Here is a 23,374-nt window from a genome sequence, read left to right as displayed (position 1 = left end):
GCAATCCTTAAACATCAGGCTATACTAGGCCGACAACATTCTTCAAATCTGGATATCTATCTCTTTTTTGCTTCTCATTTGAGGACCAAGACCATGGATTTGACAATTCTAATATTCAACGGATGAGAAAAGAGCACATTAGAAAACCAACACTTCTGTAAAGGCAGGGATCTGGAAATAATGTTCAAGCTAACTGGCATCTGATGACACACCACTCCCCCATGGCTCTCTCATCACAAACAATTCAAACTGAAAGATCCCTGCCTTGGGGGTGGGGGGAAAGGTGGGATTTTTTTTCTTTTTTGTGAGACAAACACATGCTTCAGCTATACAAAAACTAACACCATTTCTCTGTACCTTCTAATCCACTTCTCTGCCTTTTAGATCTGCCCAAGCTGTCCTCCATAAGTCTTGGGAGGACTTTCAAATCACTTTTTCCTAGCTCCACCACTGCACCACAGATGTGTCCGTAGCCCTGGCAAAGTCCTTGTACAGCAGCAAAAGAGAATGAACATGGCAGCTTTTGCCTTCACAGAGGAACTGCTCCTCTGTGAAGCCCTGATCAAAAGAAAGTAGCAGTGGCCACTTACCCTTTAGAAAACAAAAAGCCTTCTTCCCAAGATAAGCAGGTGCAGCTTGGGAGATGACTTAAAAAGAAAAACTTAAAACCTCAAGTTTTTAGGGTTGGATGTCTCAATAGGGTCTGGTGCAAAAGAAAGGAGGGGAGAAAAGAGATAAGGAAAGGGAGGGTCATGTTCTATCAGTTGCAAGCAGAGAGCCCTAGGATCTGAAAATTAAAGTTATGATGATAAAAAGATAGATGCAAATATATTTAAGAATTTTTTCAGAAAAAAAACTTCTATTGCTAATTCTTTTTCTTTCAAGTAGTTCCTCTGTAATTTTATCTGTGATTTTTCAACATGTAACGATGTGCCAAATAAATCCCCCAAACAGTTGCAAAACTTGCTGCTTTCAGAAAGAAAAAATACAAAATGTAAAATGAAAAGATAGTGAAAACACGTACTGTAAGATGACGAAGGAAGATACGGCTGAACACTGAGAAGGCTGAAGACAAGAGACAGCCTCACCCAAAACATGACCATTTACTTAATGGTTGCCTCCCTCTCTCTCCCTCCCCTGCAACTGATCGCAGCACTAAGCAAAACTCCATGATACTTCTCAGATACAGGCTCTAGTCAGTAAATGAACCTGGAAAGTATTCCCTTGTGCACGACAGCTCAAGTGCCCCCTCATTTAATTTTCAGTAAGAAGATATCAAATTGGATTTCTCAAGTGACAGACGGAAATATATGGTCCAAAGACAAAACTTCTAAATAACGCTTTCGTTCAACAAAGGTCCAAAGACAAAACTTCTAAATAACGCTTTCGTTCAACAAAGGTGGAAACAGAGATACTTTTTCAAAAACTTTGCTCGAGTCCGGAGGTACGTAATTAGGAGAATCAAGGTGATTTTCATCCACTGAAAGTCTAAGAAGCAATTTGACGCACCACAATTACCTCCAAGATTACAACTACCACTAAGCCTATTTTCTAATTGGTCTGCCGTGTACACCGTCACCATAACTTCCATTTCTTAACCATTTTCAGGAAAAGGTGAGTACCTGCCCGCATACCAACTTAACTCCTTCTATTGTGAACGACACCGCGGCGGCTGCCCTTAATGGCTCTGTTTCGGCAGAAAGAGAACTTCAATTTAAGGGCGCAGAGAATGATCTATCCTCGAAATGATCTTTTAAATCTGCCATTTTAAAGTCACCACGGACCACACCGGGCGAACAGCAGCGGAGCGGAGGTGTTCAAAGCCGCAGCGCTGATAGTCAAAACTTTGCCCGAATCGCTCTGGACCGTGCCCTGCTCCATGCTAGCCGAGTCCATGCACACACAGCTTCAGAATAAATAAAATACGTGAATTTTACAGCCCGCTGAGCGGCGGCTGGAGGGCTCCGACCGGCAGCCAGCCTGGCACCCGCGCACGCTGAAAAGGTGACAAAAGTATAAAACGCAGCAGCATTACAAGCCAGCTGTCACACTCGCGCAGCGCGCTGCTCAGAGAAGCACAGCCGCGGTGCCCTTTGCCCGCAGCAACAGGCACAGCTTCAGGCAGCTCACGGCGCCGCTGCCCCGAGACGCCCCTTTACTCACGGCCCAATTTATTTTCGCTTTTCCCTGCTGCTGCGCTTTTCCAGGAGTTCCCTCTTCCCCGCAGTTTCTCCCGACGGCTGCGGAGCGCTGCCCCGGGCGCGGCCGCCCGTCGAGGCAGCAGCGGCAGCCGCCGCCCGCAGCCCGGGGCGCCGCGTCCCCCCGGCCCTCCCGCCCGCCCGGCTCTCGCTGCCCGGGCAGCACGTACCGCCCGGCCGCGGGGCCCGCGGCGCCGCCCCGGCCTCCCCGCAGCGTCGTGCAGCTAAAATGGCTCCTGTCGAGAGGGGGAAGTTGTGCCCGGGCCCCGGACGGTGACTCACTGCGGGGCCGGGCGGCTCGGCTCGGAACCACACGACACGCCCCGGGGCGGCGGCCGGCGCTCCGCCGGGCCCGGCCCGCAGGTGGCGGCGGGGCGCGGGGGGGGACGGGCCGGCGGCGGCCTCGTGACCCGCCCGGGCTCCGCTCGGCCCCGCTCCCTCGTGTGCCGGGAGCGCCCGAGCCGCGCCGTCCCGCTCCGCCCGGGTCCCGCCGCTGCCTCCGATCCTTACGGAACATCCCGCCCCGCACCCCTCCACCACTAATAATTGACAGCGTCAATTAGGTTGGAAAAGACCTCTGAGATCATCGTGTCTGACCGATGACCAAAAACCCGCCCGTCAACTAGACCATGGCACCAAGTGCCACCTCCAGGGATGGTGACTGTCACCTCCTTGGGCAGCCCATTCCAACGTCTACCCACCCTTTCTGTGATGAAATTCTTCCTAACGTCCAACCTAAACCCCCCCGTTAGTGTTAGGCATGTTCTCTAACACTGTGCTCTCTCATCCTAAATTAAACTAACAAACACGTTTCTGAGGAACATCTCATCTTTTCAACCAATATCATCTTGCTCATACCAAAATGGTTAACTCCTGAAAAAGATTGAAACTTTGGAAGGCCAAAATGCTTGGGGAAATCAAGTTAAAATGCAGTATCCAACAGAGCACGGACAGACAGCCAATGCCAGAGCCAGGGTTTCTGGGATTCCCAGTAAATTTCTGATACACCTTCATGTTCTTTAAACAAAGCCTCGTGCCTAGTAAACAACACACTGGAAGCTGCCTAGCCCTCAGCAGTGTAGGTGCTTGGGACAGGCTCTGTGATTGCACAGGGCACACTGAAAGGCCTGACAGAGGTGTAATTTTAAAAACATGGCACAGACCGTGAGGACAGAGCTACTTCCACCTTGTTTCTGTAGGAAGGGTAAGCTCATGCTCTGTTTGTGGCTGGCATGTGCACTGGTTTCCCACAAATTCCCAGAAAGGCAGAGTCCAAAGCAGCGCACAGGCCATAAGGGAAGGCGTGGCACAGGGACCCAAGCCACTCAGCCAGCAGAGAGGGTGCAACGGCATGGCAAGGAGCTGGGAGGCGAGGAAACAGCAGGAGCAGCCTTGCAATGAGCAGGGAAGATGAGAGTAAGAAAAACCTGAAGCTGCTTCTAGCAAACACATGGAGATAAATTCAAACGTATTTCAGCAGAGCTGTCATTAACGCTTACAGTAATAATTCACCAGTAGTCCCACAAGTTTTGTGCTGCATAAAACCCATCGTTTTATGGACATTAATATCTCCAATTACTGGTTATGCTTAATTACCAAGAAGAAAATTTTGGGGTTACTTCCAAGTAATTGAGTCCTTATGACACCTGTATGGCACTTAAAAGCAAAATTTGGTCTCAGTTTATTGTTTAAAGGGCAGTTACCCATGTATGACTTTATTAGATGTAGTTTATTATCCTATTTTTGCAGCCTGCTTTAGTGAAAGATCTGAAAAAAGAAGCAGCAGCACACTTTTTATGACTTACTGATTAAAAGTATCAATTAAGTCAGTACTAAAATATCTTCACTACAGCTCTTTATCAAAATATGACTTCATTTGTATTTCTCAGTTGAAAAAAGTCCATAAGGAGAAAACACTGTGTCATTATTTTAGTTACTATATATTTTCCACCTCTCACAACAGATGTATATTCCTTCTCTCCAACAACGTAAGTCTAATCCAATCTTACATCCAAAAGCATTTGTTTCTTGTGCTGCACAACCCTTTGTAAATCATGGGGCACGGAGGGAAGAAATCTGACCCAGGTGCACAGCAGTTACAAGGAGCTGTAACATTGGCACAGGGAGAGCACCATTTTAATAATTGAAGAAAGTCTAATAGTTATGTTTTAGAAAGGAAAGAAACAACACATTCTTATCCAAGCAGTCACCTAAATTGAAAAATCATTTTGTAGTGATGTATTAGCACAAGCTATGCAAACATTTTGCTGTTTCTAAGCTAAATCTGGAAGCAGTATTTTTTTAAAAAGCATATGTAAAATGTAAACATATTTAGCAAGAGAGAATGCAGGTGGATGTTCATCCCTGGAACTGTATCAGGTTTCTTGCTAATTATAATTTTGGCTTGAAGAAGCAGTGACCTTGTCCATTGCTGGGATGAGTATTTCCACGAAACTTAGATCACCATTTGCCCAAAAGACATAGCTAGACACTGACCAACAGCACAGCTTAAGCCAATTTAAACAGCTTTAGCCCTCCACTCCATCCCAGCCTCATATTCCTTGCACTGAGCTACTCCCCCCACTGTTTCCCAGAGCAAATATTTGTGCAGTCACACAGCGTGGCAGAGGGTGGAGCCCACCGGCAGACAAGTTAAGGCTGCACAAATAAATAAATAAATAAATAAATGGATAATGCACAGTACAATTTTCACATTGCTGCTGGCCCCAGCTCCCAGAGAAACACATGCCAAATCATGTGCTCTAAGGGGAGCAGTGCAGCCCAGCAGGCTGGGACTGGCAGAGACCTGGATGTGGCTCTCACTTCTGCTGGCCTCAAGTGAGAACCCAAGCAAGCTGCTTCTCTTTTCACACCCTGCTTTGGTAATCGCCTCCCTCCTCCACAACTGGCTTTGAGAGCTCCAGGTCTGCAAGGGTGGGATGAGATGGGCTGCCAGGAGGCACAGGAGCAGAACAAAGCAGCTGCCTGCACAAGGGGCAGCCTGAAACTGAAACCATGCAAGGACACACCACCTGAAAGGCAAACCATTTAGTCTCATAAACACGAGCCAAAAGAAAGGCTTGTGACTCTGTTCAGCTTTTGTTTTTGGATGGGGGTTGGGGAGGAGAAAATACTGTTTTGATGAAGGAGAGGGAGCAGAAAATTTAGATCCAAAACTCTTCGGGTTTTTTTTTCTGCTACATTATACACAAGTTCACCACACGAGAATCCTTTGCAAGCTCCCATTCATGTGGCACCCTGTGGTATCACTCCTAATGCAGCTCAAGATGCTCTAACTCCTTTCCACTCTTGCAAGAGGAGATCCTACCACCCTGCTCCCAGATCAGGCTCATACAATCACCTCATACAAACTTGGTGTTTCATCAGACTGTCTCAAGACTGGATTTAAGAAGCTTCTGCTTTGAATTTGTTTTTGTAGGATCCCAGTATCTCAAGCTTTGCAAAAGAGTTCATCTCAGGCATCTCTGGAAAGGAGGGAAAAACTCCAGCATCCCATTCACAAGCACAGCCCCAAAGAACACCTGAGCAATGGATATGCCCAATATGCCCAACTGTGTATGGAAGGACAACACCTGAACCAGCTTCCACCCAAGTCTTAACACCCAAACTCCTGCATCTTCTTTTCTCCTTGTGCACAACACCAAGAAACACTCACTAGTAGCGGTGCAATCACATTTTAATCCAATAAATATGATATGCATCTATCACAGTGTTACTGCCCTGGTACTTTGGTTTGTGGGCTGGCACCTTCCGCGGGGGTAGATGCCACATACAACACAGGCTGACACTGGTGTGGGTTTCTAATGCTGCGAGATGCATAATGACCTAAATATTTACACATGAAGAAATTGCATCAGATTATAAATTAGCTTACTCCTATGCCCAAAGGAAGGAGGACTTTAGGCACTGACAAATTTGTACCATTGTGTTATTTAAAAACTTAATCACAAATTCAGGCAATACACTTTTTATATTTTTTAAGACAACTTCTTGCCATCTACAAACCTGCATTTTCAGAGATTTCAACAGAAAAGACTTTCAGAGAAGAAATGTGGATGACACCTGGAGAGCAGCCCATGCAGCTATCAGTTCTTAATTTCCAATTTAAAGGCAGGGTTCCATGATATTTCAGAGCATACTGTGAAAGCAGAGCACAATGAATTTGAGAAAATACAGTCTACTTTTACACTGTGCTCATCTTCTGAACTTCAGTTGAATTGTTGGAAAGGAAAGGTGATAGTAAACAAAGTGTATATTAAAAGGCCACTACACTTCTCAAAAGTTGAGAGGGAAGGTATCTTGGCCATCTGTGTTTAACTGGAATCCTTCAGACAGTAAATGTCATCTTCAAAATATACAAGAGAGCATTTCCCAAGTCTATGGTAGCAGAAGTCCAGAAATGATTCCTCGGTAGCAGAAGGGCTAGAGAGATGTCTGAAATTAAATGGATTCACAATCAAGCACCAGGTCGCTTGAACCTTGTCCATTTTGTCCTTCCAACTGCGCCTCCAGTGTTTCCTACTGAAGGCAGATTTGGCAAAGATGCTGCTTTGCCAGCAGTACAGCAACATCCCACACAGCTACAAACCCCTGACCTTGTACAGCCTTGCACAAACTCTTCTTGGATCACCTCTAAGGTATTCCTAGGTCACATCCTAGCAATGGCAAACCTATAGGACAATTTACTTTTCCTCACTCTTTCAAGATCCTTCCTTCCTTCCTCCTTTTGTTATAGGTTTGCCTCTGCTGAGAAGTACTTCTTCTCAATATTTCTGAGAATGGTTTAAAATCTGCGTATGTTCTCCTTTCTGCTGACAAGCAAGCTGTGGAGGAAAAGAATTTCAAAAATCCAGGTAGTAGATACAGCTCTGACACAGGATAATCTCTGATTCACTCTCAACCAGAAACTACAGGCTCCAACTTCTCCCTAGCACTTCTTTACCAACCCCAACCACACTTTTCCCTTCCCATCCTCTCCTTGCACTGGTTCTGATCCATGTGGTACCTGTTAAACCTTTCAGTGATCCATTTAAATGCCTTACTGTGGCAGAAAGCTGACTGGGGAGGATGGGGAATGCTGGCTGCTCTTGAACTAGATCAGACTGTGATGAGCACTGCCAGCCAAAGACATCAGACCTCCCTCTGTGGCAGTAATAACTACTACATTGGGCCTGCACTCAGGTAAATTTTTCACCCTAAGATTCACATGATTGCACAACAGTCACAAAAAAAAAAAAAAAAAAAAAAGAAAAAAGAAAAAAAAAAAAAGATACATTACTTGGGAATGTAATTTAATGTCCCTCCCCTACAGGCAGAGGGAGGGACAGAGAATACTGCTTAACCCATGGCTTTCTGACCTGAGCTAGCTCTTATTCTGTCCTCCCTCTGCACACTCCTTGCCTGTTTGTTTCAGAAAGTGCACTGAAAGTTATTTAACATCCTATAAATATCCTTGCCAGTAGGTGTGACAGAAGTCACGCTTGTAAACCCACAGCTCAAAGGCAAGTCACGCAAAGAAATGAAAATAGAGACAGGACAAATTTATACCCCACACTACTTCTCTCAGTGAGCTTTAGACCCCACAAAAATCATGAAACAAAAAGAGTTAAACCATGATCTGCAAATATTTTCAAAATACAAAGCAATGTTACCAGGTTTTCCCAGGAGAAAAATGAAAAATTGTCATGTGTCATCTAATGCTATTGGTAAGCACCCTCAGACAGACAGTTAAAGCTTTGGCATCCTAAAATCCAACTCACTTATAATTTGCTAATTTCCAGTTCTTCATTCAGAGTCACTCAACTGATCCACAAAAAGGCCAACTTTCCTTACATCTTTGAATGCCATCTGCAGAAACTGTTCCAGCACACACCCTACAAGAAACAAGGCAACTAATCAGAAGAAAATAGACAGAGGAATGCATTTTATACCAACAAAGAGCTAACTCAATCTGGATTTACTTTTTTTTAAATCTAGAAGAGTTTACTGTTTGAAAAGGCACAACCTGTTTCTGAAACAAGGCAGAAAATAGTATAATTCTAAAAAGGCCCAAGTACAGCTTTGCCTTGTAAAGGCAACACTATTTTATATACAGAACACCTCACTACAACATATTTGCAACCAAGTCAAAATGAACTCATTTTTGTTGCTGAATTACTAAATATCCCAAGAGAACCAACGAGGGCATAGCAATGTCATGTCTTTATTTCAAATTCTCACACTGTATGTGTATCAGCCCTGAAAATTTCTTTCACATCTGTTCAATCCTGACTGCAGTAAGATTATGCCAGATCCTTAACATTACAAATGAAATGATCACTTATTGGTACAGCTGTTTTGAAAGACAAGTATTAGGTTGCCTATCTATCTCTACAGATTTGCACTCAAAGGTTTTAAGCAAAAATGGATTTCCCACTGTTGTGCAAGAAAGACACAAAGGTAAGGTGGTACAAGACACGAAGTAAAATTTATAAATACTGACAAAATTCAAACACATGTGAATGGAAGAAAAGTTTAGACTTTCCAAGGATAAGAACCATTCTTTCCAGAAAGTAAGTCAGGTTTGATCCTTGAAGTAGAACAGCACACCCAACATCATCCCACAAGCTTCAGATCCCCCACTATTATACTCCTTCAGAGCTATGCTGCATTAACAGGATGGTTGTATTTGCTTCAGAATCTTTGCAAGGATAGTTTTTGAAGAATATCAGCTTAATCTGAAACCATTACTACACCAGTAGTGGTAAAATTGGCCTTTGCTCTTTTCCTTTTTATGCACACAAACACAAAATCCAGAACTATTCGTAAACATGTTATTCTGTAGTTTTTCTTTTTGATGTCCAAATGTTGTAATCCCTGATACAAGAAAGAAAAAAAAAAAATCGGGCATGTGAATGAACAGAAATATATACTAAGTGACACTATGTTGCAAAGATATCCAGAAAGAACATAAAACAGAGGACTGGGCAAATTTTATATAGTCCAACAGGAGTTTCTCAACTGGGACACTTTGGCTAAGAAATCCTCGTGAAAAAGTTGTAACTGTATTTTTTTCCTCTGCTCATTCTGTGAGTCATTCATTACATTTCTGGGTGTTGCAACACATTCATGAATAATAAACACATATTAGGAAGAAGAAAAAAAACCAAAACAGTGTCCACAGTGGATTTTTTTAATGTCTGTATATATCAGTATAAAAATCAAGAATAAAGCTGAGATTTTCAGAAGTTTCTATGCAAGGAATGCTATTAATCACAGACAAAGTATTTGGTACACCCAGACACCAGTGCACAGACACATGCCAAAGTTACAGCACAGCAGTGTCAGTATTGCTGTTTTTGTTTGGCCTCTTCACAGGGTGGGAGCAGAGGGGGAGGGATCATCATGTTCCCCATCAAACCCTCTCTTGAGGACGAACAGCTAGGCACCGCCCTTAGCTGGACAGTTCTGGACCCAAAGCTGCACTTCTGCAGCTGCCTTTTTTTTTTTTTTTTAATTAATTTTCTTTTAAAACCAGAGAGTTAGGTTTCAGAAGCTGTGCAGTCCCAGAACGACATCCGCACTACAGGAAATTACTGCTGATGTCTTAAAGAAGTACCAGGGAATTATTTGTCCACACTTGTGTTTCAGACAATAACAAAAAAGAGCACCCAACAGATGCATGTGTCAGGGTGGTTGCTGCAAGTTTTTTACTGCTCCAGACAGATGAAAACATATTTACTTCTATTCTGATTTTTTTTATTCTTTCAATCCCGCTGCCTTATGCAGGCCACACTGGCTACCTCACACACTTGTGCTGATTCCCTGTATGGATGCAGACCAAATTCATGGAATTAAAGGAAATCCAGAGAAACATCATTTTTAGAAAAATGTTGGGCTAGAGTTCCATGAATATTTTAGATGCTTACAAGAATGCAAAAGGGTATTTCTGCACTGCTCAGGTGGTGAACACAAAGGAAAGGAAAGTGTGTTTATTACTGCTCTTCCAGCTGCTCTAATTAATGGAGAAAGATAAAAGTGGTAACTTGGAGAGGCTGGAGATAGAAAATAAATTATGAAAAAAGTAAGCTCATGTGAATGAATCAATTTTCCATTGCAACTCACTCAGGCTGAGACCTGGCTATTAAAGAACAGTTAGCTAGAAACACAACCTGGTTACTTGCTTGTTCAGGAAATAATATTTTTAGTAGCAGGCTTACCTATCCAAATACATGCTACATTAACCAATTGGTGAATACATAAATCATGGACAAGAGAGGGAGAAAAAAAATAAGGACTGCAGGACACAAAAAAGAGGGGTATAGAGGAGCTCAGCGCTGCTGGGAAGGTGAACTGGCTGCTGGAAGGCCAACATTTTTATCTCTCAGCTACATTTCAAGTCACAAAAACAACAGTTTCCATCTCTAAGCTCATCTTCAGTCAGGCAGGCAGTCCTACCAGCAAATCCTGTAGGACTGAGAGCATGTGGATCAGTCCAACAAACCAAACCACCACCTCTGCTATTGTCCCTTGCCCATAAAAACAAGGTACAGCAGTCAGACGTATCCTAAACAGGCACGGAGGTTCAGCTCCAGAGAGAATTGCTGCTACTATGATGTGTTTTCCAAAAGCCTCCCAGGAATCTTCTTTCTTGGTTCTGTGGTCTAGGGAGCCCTGAAACCAAAACTGGAAAGCAGAGGCTAAGAGAACAAGAAGACATTATGGCATGCACAGTTTCCCAATGTGATTTTCCTCCTGCTTTCTACTGACAGAGGTCATTCTGTTATTAATTGAAGCAGTCCAATATTCTCCCCAAATAACCTGTCATAAAGGCTTAATATTCTCAATGCTACATTCAAAGTACTATATATAATTCATTCTTATTATTTCAGTCTAATTTAGTCTTTTTAGCATTTCAATATATATATGTTTAAACTTGTAATCCATTTTGTCCTGCATTTATTGAAGGTCCATCAGCTTTAAAGATACCTGTGCTCTGAAAAACACACCACTAGAACTGAGTGACTTCAACTCCCTCCACATCAAGGAACAGGAGTTCACAGTCTAGCACAGTAGCCTCCATTCAGAGTGTTTCATCTACTGCTTCTCTGTAACTAATTTTATTTCTTGAACTTTTCCTTTTAATGCTCCCCATTTTTAGCAAGACTTATTAGAAATGTTTTCCAGCTTTGCATAACAGACAAAAATATACCACTTGTGACTGAGAGCACAGACATCTTCCTGTGTGAGTAATTGAAGAGTAACATCAAACTAATTTAATTTTAATATTCAGAATAACAATAATTAAAACAACCTTTTCTATTACAGTAGTCAATGATCTCACTGAGGAAGGAGAAAGAGTGAAGAAAATTACTTTTCTGGGTTTTTTTCATTAATTGCTCTCATCCTCAGGCCTGTTGGTTTTATGATATGATCCCTTGCTGCTTTGCATAAGCTAGCAGCTTACTTCCTGCTACTCTGCTTCATGAGAAAATGAACTCCCCTATCCTAAACAAGGACACTTTAATTCTTTTATTGCTAATCCTTACTTGCATGCAGCAGGCTGCTGCTTCCCCAGAAGATCCTAAACAATCTGTCTCAGGGTTGTGGTTCCAGGTGATTGTAACAGTGTTAGGTGCATTACTTCTACTTAATTTTCTGAAAACATACACATTTTCCTTAACAGCTTAATACTAAATTTCCCCTTTCTACTCAAGTATATGACATTACCCAGTGAATGTTTTCAAAGCTACCCAAATATATTGTTTGTGCACCATTCCAGCAATAGTCAGATTTGGAGGTACAGGATTTATGAAACAAAATTATACAATACATTGGAAAATTCACCACACAGGAAAAATGCTATCTGCATCATCAGAAAATGAAGATTTGCATTTTTGTGGCGATATGGCAGCTGGAGATCATATAGGAAGCAAACAGAGGAGAGAGCACCCTGCTTTGGGCACAAATCAACAGGTACAGTGCCCAGGGAACAGCTGATGCTTGTAGGCAGGAAGGAGCAGGGTGAAGACCTGACCTGAGGACCTGCAAGGCAGAGCTAATGCAGCAAAAAGCCGTTAATCCACATAGACAAAGCAAAACAGAGCAATGGGGAAAATGGTGCATAATCATTTAATAGTTGTGTTGGCCCACTTTTAGCTTAAAGTCATTGCCTCTTGTCACTACCTGACATGCAAAGTCCCTATCCCTCCTTTCTGTAAGTCACAATAAGGTCTTCTTGGAGCCTTCTCTTTCCCAGGCTGTCCCAGCCTGACTTTGTAGGAGAGGGGCTCCAGCCATCTGATCATCTTCATGGCCCTCCTCTGGAGCTGCTCCAACAGGTCCCTGTCTTCTTTCTTTGCTGAGGATGCCAGAGCTGGATGCAGCACTCCAGCTGGGATCTCCAGAGGGGGAGAATCGCCTCCTCACCCTGCTGGCCACAGCCCAGGATGTGATCAACCTTCCAGGCTGCAAGTGCACACTTGTTGGCTCACGTCCAGCTTTTCATCCATCAGGAACCCCCAAGTCCTTCTCCACAGGGCTACTGACATTTTGTTTTGTTACAAAGCTCCTCCCTGCCATCAACATCACAGAATCATAGAGTAGTTTGAGTTGGATTCAAAGATCATCTAGTCCATCCTATTCACCATGGGTAGGGACTTCTTGCACTAGATCAGGTTGGTCAAAGCCTCACCCAACCTGACTTTGGACACCTGTTCATCCATACCATCTCTCTGAGCAGAGCAGAAATACACTTCTACTAGCCCTGCAAGCAAAGCCCCAAAAGATATCTCCTTGTCATCCATTTATTTTCACTTTTATTAAATGCCAGAAGTGCAAAGAGTTGAAATCTTCTGGGAAAAAAAGAAAAAATATCACTACTGTGATAAAACAGAGCTAGTGGCGGGCTGCTAATTAATTTCCTCTTTTTCTCCGCATCACTGATGGGGTTTTACTGACTTACTTTCCCCATTACTTTCCCCTCAGGTCTCATCACTGTCACCAGTCCCAAGCTAACAACCACACCTGATTTCCCACAGAACCACCTGGGGCTTTCTGTACTTCCCTCCTCATTTGTAAAGCACAGCAAAGTAAGTCCAGACTGTCTAAAAGGAATTGAAACATCTTGAGCTTGAACTCTTGGTCATATCCAACTGGAGAAGCTCTGGTGCTTCACTGATGGCTACCATTCACTTAGAAAATCTAATCATTAATTAGGTGAAAAAACTGCTTGTCCATGCTTCATGCTCTTAATCTCCTCAAAACTACATCACACTATGTTCAGGATACAAGGGGAAAGAAAGTTAAGCTCTAATTACAGGTAACTGGTCTTCAATGTTATTTGGTAGCAGCATTCAGATTTGAGTCCGTTTTCCTCATTTAGCAAATGATAACACATTTAGCAAAAGATAACACTTTGCTCTTAAAAAGGAAACCAAAAAATCCTTCAGTAAACAAATATCCACACACTAAGCTTGATGAGAGGGATGTAAATGTCTCACTACAGGTAATGAATTAAACCCAACATTCTTCTGCAAGCACTGATCTAGCTCCCAGTTATTCAATAGGAGTTTAAATTACCACAACTTTACCAGTGGGACTATTCAATTTCTTCTGTGTCTCATTTCCCTGGCTCATGTTCTTCCAGTTAGAAGGAGAAAGCCAGTTTGGATTGCCTTTTTCTACTTCTTTCCCTTTCTAATTTGTTTTACCTTATTTTCTTTCATTCCAGCTCTATTCCCTATTCTTCAAGCATATCAATGAACATTCAGATATATTTTATAATAAAGATAGGAAAATTTGATTGTTGTGGTTCTCCAGAGCAAAAGCTTGGAGACATCTGCTTTTAAGCCACCCAAGCTCTGATCATGTTCCAGTCAGAATCCACATACAATTGTAATTTCCTCCCTGCTTATCTGGAGATGGTAAGTAATATTTTTCTGGCAGATGAAACAAGTAATCCCAAAAAAGAGATTCCTCCCCAGAACAGTGAAAAAAGAAACCAAAAAAAGCCCTTCCAAATTTTTATTTTTACTTGTCTCCAGTTCAGTAACAAACTGAAAGCCATGATTTGAAAATGCGACTAAGAAAGTGGGAGCACACGAACAGCCAAGTACCAGTGACAGCACTCATAAGGCCCCCCTCACATCCATCCCCCAGTTTAACACAGTATCCAAATTCCATGGTTTCCCTAATACTTCCCATTTAGGACAGGTTGCTCTGCTAAAAAGCGGTCATCCTGCAAAGATGATCACAGTGCTATGCAAAAGAACCACAATTATGCATTTTCTTCCTTAAATGACACCTGCACAAATACTTCTGCCTGTTGAACACCTATAGCAAGACTACTGCTCAGTCTGATGATAACATATGCAGAATAGAAACTTTCATCTGAACATACATGTTACAACTTCAAAAAAAGATGGGAGAGTTCATATCCACCACATCATAAACCAGAAACTCCAACAAACTACACAGGGTCTAATTACACTTAATGCTGCTACATGTCTTGATGTCAATCTGAAAAAAGGAAAGTGTGAATCCAGGAGACCTAAAGGCTTAAAGAATTTTTTACAAAGTAATATTCTTGATGGGTGTTGAGGCAAAGACATGATATCTGAAACCTAGTCTGCATCTCAAAGTACGTGAAGAACACAGAATTTTGCAGAAATTCTCCACAGGAAAGGCATTCTCTCTAAAAATACTTTTTTTTTTTTTCCCCTTCAGGAAAACCTGAAATTAGTAGTTTTCTTTGACTAATGTGTATAGATTTGGGAAAAGAAGAAAAACCCCACCTACCTAGTAAACACAATGAAGGGCTTGTATAGTAACAGTCTCATGTAAGACTTGACCTTTTAGCTGCTAGTCACACACAATGATAAAACAGAGACTACAAACCCCCACTTCTGATTCAGCTTTTATTTCAGAGGGACAAAACACTACATCTACAAAGGTTAACATAATGGTTTTCTTGCAGAAAACACAGGAAGACCTTTTATGCCAACATCATCCTGAAAACATGCTGCCCTGAAAATCCGCTCTGTCTGACCTCTGCTTTAGACTGCTCCAAAATGTACCTCCAGAGGCAAAGCAAGCAGCTACATCAGACCTTAGGTCATGTATTTGCAATAGTTCACCTCAAATGAGGTACACAATGATGCCCTCACCCCCTCCCCTCCCAAAAGGGTACAATAATGATAGATGTATACTGGTATACTTAATCTTAAGGACATGAAAACAATTTAACATAATAGACACATCCTGGAAAAATATTCACAAACAGTCATTTGCAAAGAATATAAAAGTGTATTTCTGCCTCTCACAATCATGGCTGTGGTATACTTATGATCAGAAACAAGTTTTTTCATTAATTAAAATATTATACTTGTAATGGTTGCCAAGTTTTGCTACATGATAATATTAACATTTGAAAACTGAATCTGAAAAATTCTTAGTAATATTTTTTAAATCCTTCAGACCAAATCTGTTAACCCATAAAATTAGGTCAACTAAGAAAACCTGAGAAAGATTCCTAGAGGTTTGTTCTGGATGGCTTAAGATGAAGGTTTCACTTGAAAAGGCATCCAGTGAAAGAAAGATAGCTGCACAGAGCACATGAAAATCCAAACACACAAGAAAAGAGCTCAGCTCAGTTCTACCTCAGTGGATGTAAGCAGGTGCTGGGGAAACTATTCTCTGCACAAAACTACATGTGGGTATAATTCCCCTCTAGCAGAGGCAAACATAAAATGCTGGCAACAGGTCGGCCAGCACAAGGTTGGAGAAAAGTTTACACTTCTAGATTCTGCGGATACATCTCATTTCCAATATCTCCACTAACACACAACTGATTTCCTTAACCCTTGCCCCCAGAAGTTTCTCAGCACAGCTTCCAGAAACTGCCTCAGCTTTGCCACTTAGGCTCCCCAGTCCATTTTGAGTGAAATAAATCTTATGTTTTAACCAGGCAAGTTAAGCAAAATAGTTCTGGCAGAACAGAAGGGTTCCTGTTTTCAGCTGGCAGGTCAGGGGCAGTAAAAGCATGCAGAAGATGAGTGACCAGCTGCCAGGGGTGGGGGGATGACTGATGCAAGACAAGCAGACATCACAGCTATGGGCTATGCTCTAGAGGTTCATTGTTCCTCAGACAACACATTATTATCACAACATAACTGGATGTTGGATTCAACAACGACAAAGTTGGATCACTCAGTGTTCCTATGGCAGTACGTGAACACTAAGTACTCTCACACCCTTTTTCTGACCAGTCTTGCTGTCCTCCTACCCACAATACCACCTCCCTTGTCCTTGATCTAAAAAAAACCAAAATCCCATGGCACAGGATGGCATAACCTTGTCACCTCTTCAGTGAACTGGTGACGAAGTCCACCCTCAGCTTCCCTTAAAACAAACATATTTGCTGTAGCTCTCTTGATCAACAGTGGACTTAAAAACCACAGACCTTTCAATTTCTCCTAGACCTTTCCCTTTTAACACAATGAGAGAACAGAGAACCAGAATGCTGTTCAATGCCCCCTTGCCTGGAAAAGGTCTGCAGCAAGTTGCAGAACCCTACAGCTTTTCCACTGCTCCACCACCAGCTCATGCCTCCTCTCCAAAGAGCCCAAACACACCCAGAATCATCCAACGCAGGCTGACGTGCAAGCTGCTGAAATGGCACAGCAGCAGAGCCTCTCTGGGCAGCAGCAGATGCTCAAACAGAAGCTGCAGCAGCAGACACTGTGTGAGCAACCTTCTGCCAGGGCTTTCTACCTGAACCTATGACATGCAAATGAGTCACAGAACAAGGTCAAGCAAGCTAAAACACCTCATTAAATTTTGTTGATGCCTGTATTGCCAGCAACTCCAGACAATGTAACTGCTTAATGTCACTATTGTATTCATGGAGGGGAAAAAACCAGGATATCCACTGCCTAGAGTAGACAAGTGGGTGTTAGTACTAGGTTTTAACATGAAAAAATAATTCTGTACATACATACAAATAAAAGGAAGTTAAATTCTGGAGAGTGGGAAAAATTACATCTTCACTGGCCACAGGTGTGCTGGATTAGGCACCAAATGGGAAGTTTGCACAACAGGTACAGAGTAATGTATTCCATAAAAACACCTAACTCTTGACTATTCTGATTATAGTGACACTTGGCTGTGGTGAGGTAGAAAATCAAACCTGACAGATAACACAGTCCTACTCCTGTTTCTAGTATTTGTTAATTCAGGGTGCGTAACTATCCTACACACATAAGTTTGTGCTGTTGCACATACAAACAGTCAGCTATACAGCTCAACTACTTAACAGTATTAAATTAAAATTTGATATGCCTCTGAGATGGACACTTAACAACTCTGACAATTTTAATCTCAGCCTCAAACATTGTTTCACCTCACAACTAGGAAGGGAAGGAAACTCACTAAATATTACAAACACAGTAAGATGTCACAAAGTGGCAAACTACAACCCACGACTGCACTTTCAAAACAGACACAATGTGGCAACATTCATTATCATCTCATATTAACACAAGTTTTATCCAAGTACTGAAACATCAAAATTGAATGCCAAATTCATTGTTCTCTGAGTCTGCCATTTTTTGAGAAGAAATTTATTAAATAGCCTAACTAGAGCTCTTTAAAATTGAAATCATCCAATCTGATTTGTACTTGCGTTTGGCTCCTGCATGTCCTAGAAATCAATAGTAAATTATTATTAACTCCAATGAACATAGCAACAGGCAGATGGGCCAAACCCTAGAAGGCTGTACCATCACTGGTTTCCCAAACATGAACATCTCAATAGAGCAGATGAGGAAAGTGTATTTGAAAATCATGTTTGAGAGGAGTGCTTGAGTATTTCCAAGTCTGTGGAAACACTCATATATACATACTTTCAAGTCTAAAGATAGTGACTTACAAGAACTTCATCTCTTCAAGTTTCAGTTGTTCTCAACAAGAAAACTCCCAGCAAACTCATCCTATATAGAAAATGTTTCATTAACTTAAAACTTTCATAGGATATCTTAAAGTGTGAATGAAAAAGCCAAACCAAAACCACTGTAAAAGACTGAACATCAGATTTTTGATACCATATACACTACAGTACATGCAATAAAATACATTTTTTACAGAAAGAAATATTTCAACTCTATAGAGTCTATTTGTTCTAGTTCAGCTGCAGAAGGAAAAAATGAGTCTGTTTGTTATATCAAAAAAGAATGGACTATGGAATTATAAAGCACCATCCCGCAGCTATATCTAGACTCAAGTTCAATTCCCAAGCTAAATTAAACTTTCAGTTTTATTGTGAAGCTGCCTGAAAAGGAGCATTGCAGGTAAGGCTTCAGCCTGATTCAGGCAGCCAGTCATGTTTCAGGTTACAAAAGATTTCACCAAGGCACCCTCTGCTGTTTCAGTGACTGCCAGGGGTGTTCCGCTGCCAGGCCATGTGCACATTGCCTGCCTCTGTCTGCCTGCAGCAGATGTGGCTGCAGGAGGGGAATGCCCGAAGGACAGAGGGATGGCTAAGGGAAGAGCAGTGAGCAGTTGACTTCTGAACACTGAGCTTGCCTATCTAAAGGCAGAAAAAAAACTTTTTAATCCCTATATATATATATATATAACTGACAGCATCCTTAACAAAGAAAGATGATACACCAACCTGGGAATAGGAGGGGACTGTGTAAAGTGAGGATCTGATATCCTGTCACCAGCTGCCACCAGATGTGATACTCTAGAGGGAAGTACACAATAATTAATCACACTCCCAGAAGTCAAATTAGGCATCAAGAAAAAATGGTGCTCCTGACCCAAGAGAAAACCAGCCAAGTTCAAAAGTATGGCATTTTATTGTAATCTTGTCAAGGTAGCAATATGTGCTACAATACACAGAAAGCACTGCAAGTAATCTTGTTTTCTCAGTCTAGGGAAAAATGCAGGTGAATGGAGTACAATTCTTCCCCCTTCTACACACACTGGAAACATCCTCCACCAAAGCAAGTGAAAGCATATCTTTAAGAAGAAAAACCCAGCAACTTTAAACACTCTCAGCAACTGCAAATCCACTACAATCCTTTACAGCCCTCGTTGCTACTTATTAGTTCAAAGTACAACATGCCTAACTTCATCTCTCAGACACTGGATGGTCAAGTAAATATCATGTATTTTCCTTACACACAGGTATGATATATACAGGCACCATATAGTTCCTCAGATGTACAATCTGCAATTGTGACACCTGGTCTCCAAACCCTGGATCACTTTGGTCCCCGTGCTCTTATTAATATTTCACATCCTCCCTCACGTGTGAGCAGCAAAACCAGACATGGAATTCCTGTGATCTTACTAATGCCACGTACTTTCCTACTTCTGTGCAATATTTATATTGCTGCACAGCCAAAGACCACACTTCAGTTGCAGCATTGCAATGAAAACTCCTGTTGAGATGATTCTCTGCACAAATTCTTAAGCTTTCTTTCAATAAATAACCAGTTTGAGGACAGCCCCCTATCGTGCTGGTGCAACCACAATCCTGGTTCCTTTGTACGTGGCTGCATGAAAAATGCCTTCTGATGGATGCTGATCATTAAAAAAAATTATTTGGAGTACGGTGTACTAGTAACTTGTTCCACACGTGCACAAACCTGCACATAATATGCTGGTAATGAGGCGATATCATCACAGAAGCTGTGAATATATTGATGTTAACCAGCCTTACACCAAGATCCAGCCCCCAGGGAACCTCACAAGAAACAGCTGCGCTCCCATAGAAGAAAGGCACGCCTAAGTTCCTCTCTAAACTAAGAAAGATTTATGAAGCAACTCTGCCAATGCTTGTGGTGTTTATTCCACAGTGACTCCATGGCACAATTGTTTTAAACTCACACTTCACTGCAGACTTAATAGATATTTCAGGGACACAATATAGGGTGAGTCTGCTACAATAGAACAGTTGATGAATAGCTTAGGAATTTGGGAGATGTGGGCTTTTTACAATTCAAAATGCTGGGAAGCTATTTGCTTTAGTTCTACTGTAAACTGGTCTTTAACAATCGTTAAGTCATTTTGAAGTATGCAGAGCAAGTAAGCCCTGGCTTGTCATTTATTTCAGAGGCTCCATTTTAAAGTTTTCAATTTTTCAGCCAGGAAAACAATGAATAATGTGAGTAAGGAAAATCATTCATAGCATTAACCAAAGATGTTTAGGCTCCTTTCTCTAGTAAGGAAAAAAAACCAAACCAAAACTAACAAACCAAAAGAACAGTTAGTAGACCATGTAACCAGTCAAATAACATTGTAATTCAGCAGCACATTTCCATGTACATAAACATACACACAGGATTGGTGAAGCTTGTAGCATTGCCTATTAGGCAGCTGCTGAACACTTCCAATGCAAGATGCTGCTTCCAGCTGCTTGTAACTTGGCCAGACTTTGACTGCTTGGGTTGAAATTTTCCAAGTTGAATGTCTGCCTCAGGCTAAATTCTGTTCCATGTGCTGTAGGAGTTACCTCTGAGTGAGGGGTGCAGAAAGAGGCAGACTGGGATTAGAAGAACTTGGCCAAAGTACTTGAACTGTTTTCAGAACAAAACCAGGGAAAAGGCTGTCTCCCAATGGCAATACGTGTCTGGAAATGTGAAAGGCTTTAATGCTCTTCCATCTCCCGATGACAGATCTGAATGGGGGGTGGAGCCCTTTTGGAGTCCTCCTTTTGCTGCCCCCGTGAAAAGTCCACCTGCATTTGATCAAATGTCCAAAACCCAGCTGCACTGTGTGCATTTTCAGTAGGTGTCTGCTAGGCCACCTCCACATTCTTCTCAGCTCCTCCTGGCGATCAGACAGCACAAACAATTACGAGCAAGCACAGCAACACAGAGCACAGCCATGACCTGCCACCACTGGTTACCCTCAACAGGGGGCTCTGACAGCAGAGTCCCAGGTGTTACCTTATGAAGCCAGCTGATGAAGGACAGTGAACAAATATTCTACCCTAGGCTGCCTATCTGCTTTTTGGCACTTTTCCTAAGGGAAAGAAAATCTAGGAAATTACTTACAAAATGCAGTATTAAAAGCATGATAAGCAAAGCAGATTTTAGAAATTATTAGAACTAAGTGGTTTACATTAACTAACAATGTCTCCTAGTGCTCATATGCATCAATCTCTAACTAGATAAATCTGTATTTGCAGCTGACCTGGCCACATTTTTTCCCACTGAAGCTTTGCTATAATTAACATACAAACTCCTCTTTTTGCCCTTGTTCTCTAGAGCATCATAAAACACTTTCAAATTACAGAGGAAATTATTTCTTTTCTCTTAGGTTCTTATATGCTTCTCATCACCACAGTAATCTGTAAGATAAAGGATACTGTTACCCACATATTTTTAATACAGGAAACTAAGATATATTAAATCAAAAAACTACGGACACTGAGTCAGCAAATCTGACACTCAAGGCTTGTATTTCCAACATGCTTAGACCTGCAAAACATCTTCTGTACACAGAGACCAAACAGACACTCATTTATGTTCCAGATGGTTAAGTTTAGCATAACTGCAAAGCAGATCCCAGGGACTCAGGCCAGGCTCCCAGAAAACCCAACAGACCACGGGCAAAAACCTTTATGCTTATGTGGAAATCAACGGCAAAGGAAATCAAGCTGCAAAATCCGATTCTCTAGCTGTCTCAGCTCCGAAGCTGCCTCTCCCTCTGTGTACAGTTGTTTGCCCCATTGTCACTGCTGTCCAGCCAGAGAGCTGCTACACCTTGGGGGACACGTTGTCATGTCCCGAGCTGGCCGGGAAGGATGCTGGCACATCCTGTCACACCATCTTCAGGCACAGCTCCGAGGCGGGCAGGTGAGCCCGGCATCCTGAGCACTTTGCTTTGCAAACTTATCGGCGGGGTAGGGCTGTGCTCAGGGGAGAGGCGGTAAATGTATAGAATGTATAGAGATCAGCGACATCCACTGGGTGGCAGGCACGTTTCACGGGATCCAGACCCAGCCGCGTATACAGAGGTACACAAAACGAAAGCTCCCAAATACTGGGCTTGTTCCCTGTCTCAGAAGCAGCAATTGAACGGACACGGTAAAAAAAAAAAAAAAAAAAAAAAACCCACAGAGGGAAGTTAGCGTATTCTGCCTTGATTTTAACACCAGCTTCTTGTCTGTGGCATTGGAATTGCCCTGGCACTCGGGGGTTAGAGCTGCGAGGACACACAGTGTCCCGTGTCCCTCTTGTAGCTGCGTGCCCTCGCTCGAGGTAGCAGGGACCTTGTAAGAGTCTCTGCTGCACTAATTAATGACCAATGCCTACTGAGATAAAGCCTTTAAACTCTTCCCCAATTTAACAAACTGAAGGGGGGGGTGGATGTTTTTTGGACCAACAGCTATAAATGAGTCCATGTGTGTAAGCAACTAAACTTTAAAGTTGAAAGAAACATAAAAACCGGTATTTTCCATGGATTTCCACTTAGCATCCAAGCAGAATAATTTCAAAAGTTGCTTAGAGGGAGAAGACACCATCAACCAAATTTCAGCCCAGGGTGTATATTTATAGCCATGTTGTGAACTACATAAAAAGTACACTTATAGTGGAAATGCTGACAAATGCAAAACTCCTGCAGCTAGCTATGACAGTTTGACCACAAGCCCTCCTTGTGAGAGGAAAAGGCAATCTCCCCACCTCCTTTCTCAGGGAGCTCGACAGCGAGCTGGGGCAGGGGGTGCTCGGTACAGGTACCACTGCCCTGTCCCTGTAGGATGGATGGAGGCAACTCTTACTCCCCGTATTTCCCACATGTTGAATGAGCCACCCCCTGTTTTTGCCATAAACAACCGGAGGGCCTCTTACAGCCATGACTCACTCCGCAGGCTTCTCCTCCACCCCTGTGCGTGACTGTAGCAAACAGGCTGCCAGCTGCAGCCGGTGAATTAACACGACTTTTTTCGCAGAACCGTGGGGAGATCAGTCACACAGGGCAGGGCGAAGGGGGAGGGAGGGGGTGACGGTGTGCGGTGGAACACCAGCCCGGGGTGAGTTTTATACGTGGAGCAGCGGAGGGGCCGATGTGCCGGGGACGCCCGAGTGTGACCGTGTCCTCCCCGTCCCACCGCCCCGGCACGGCGCCGGCCCTCGGCCCCCCTCTCCTGCCCCACGACGGCG

General features: G+C 42.7%; 1 protein-coding gene across 10 annotated transcripts in view; it reads right to left on the bottom strand.

Moving 5' to 3' along the window:
- ELF1 (E74 like ETS transcription factor 1) overlaps nt 1-23,374 on the bottom strand; it is an 87,749-nt gene that overhangs the window by 63,755 nt on the left and 620 nt on the right. For 4 of the 10 annotated variants that reach the window (XM_058825178.1, XM_058825187.1, XM_058825188.1 and 1 more), the window contains exon 1: nt 2,369-2,505. The exons of 2 other annotated variants lie outside the window; for them this stretch is intronic. The gene's annotated coding sequence lies outside the window, so the exon portion shown is untranslated. Of the gene's footprint in view, nt 1-2,368; nt 2,506-7,978; nt 8,093-18,870; nt 18,943-23,374 lie in introns of those variants that run through there. 4 more of the 10 variants (XM_058825180.1, XM_058825179.1, XM_058825183.1 and 1 more) reach the window with 3 other exon arrangements.

The sequence above is a fragment of the Ammospiza caudacuta genome, chromosome 2, assembly GCF_027887145.1.
Source record: "Ammospiza caudacuta isolate bAmmCau1 chromosome 2, bAmmCau1.pri, whole genome shotgun sequence".
NCBI lineage: Eukaryota > Metazoa > Chordata > Aves > Passeriformes > Passerellidae > Ammospiza > Ammospiza caudacuta.
Note: the sequence above shows the minus strand (reverse complement) of the source record. Positions and strands in the feature narration are given on the sequence as shown.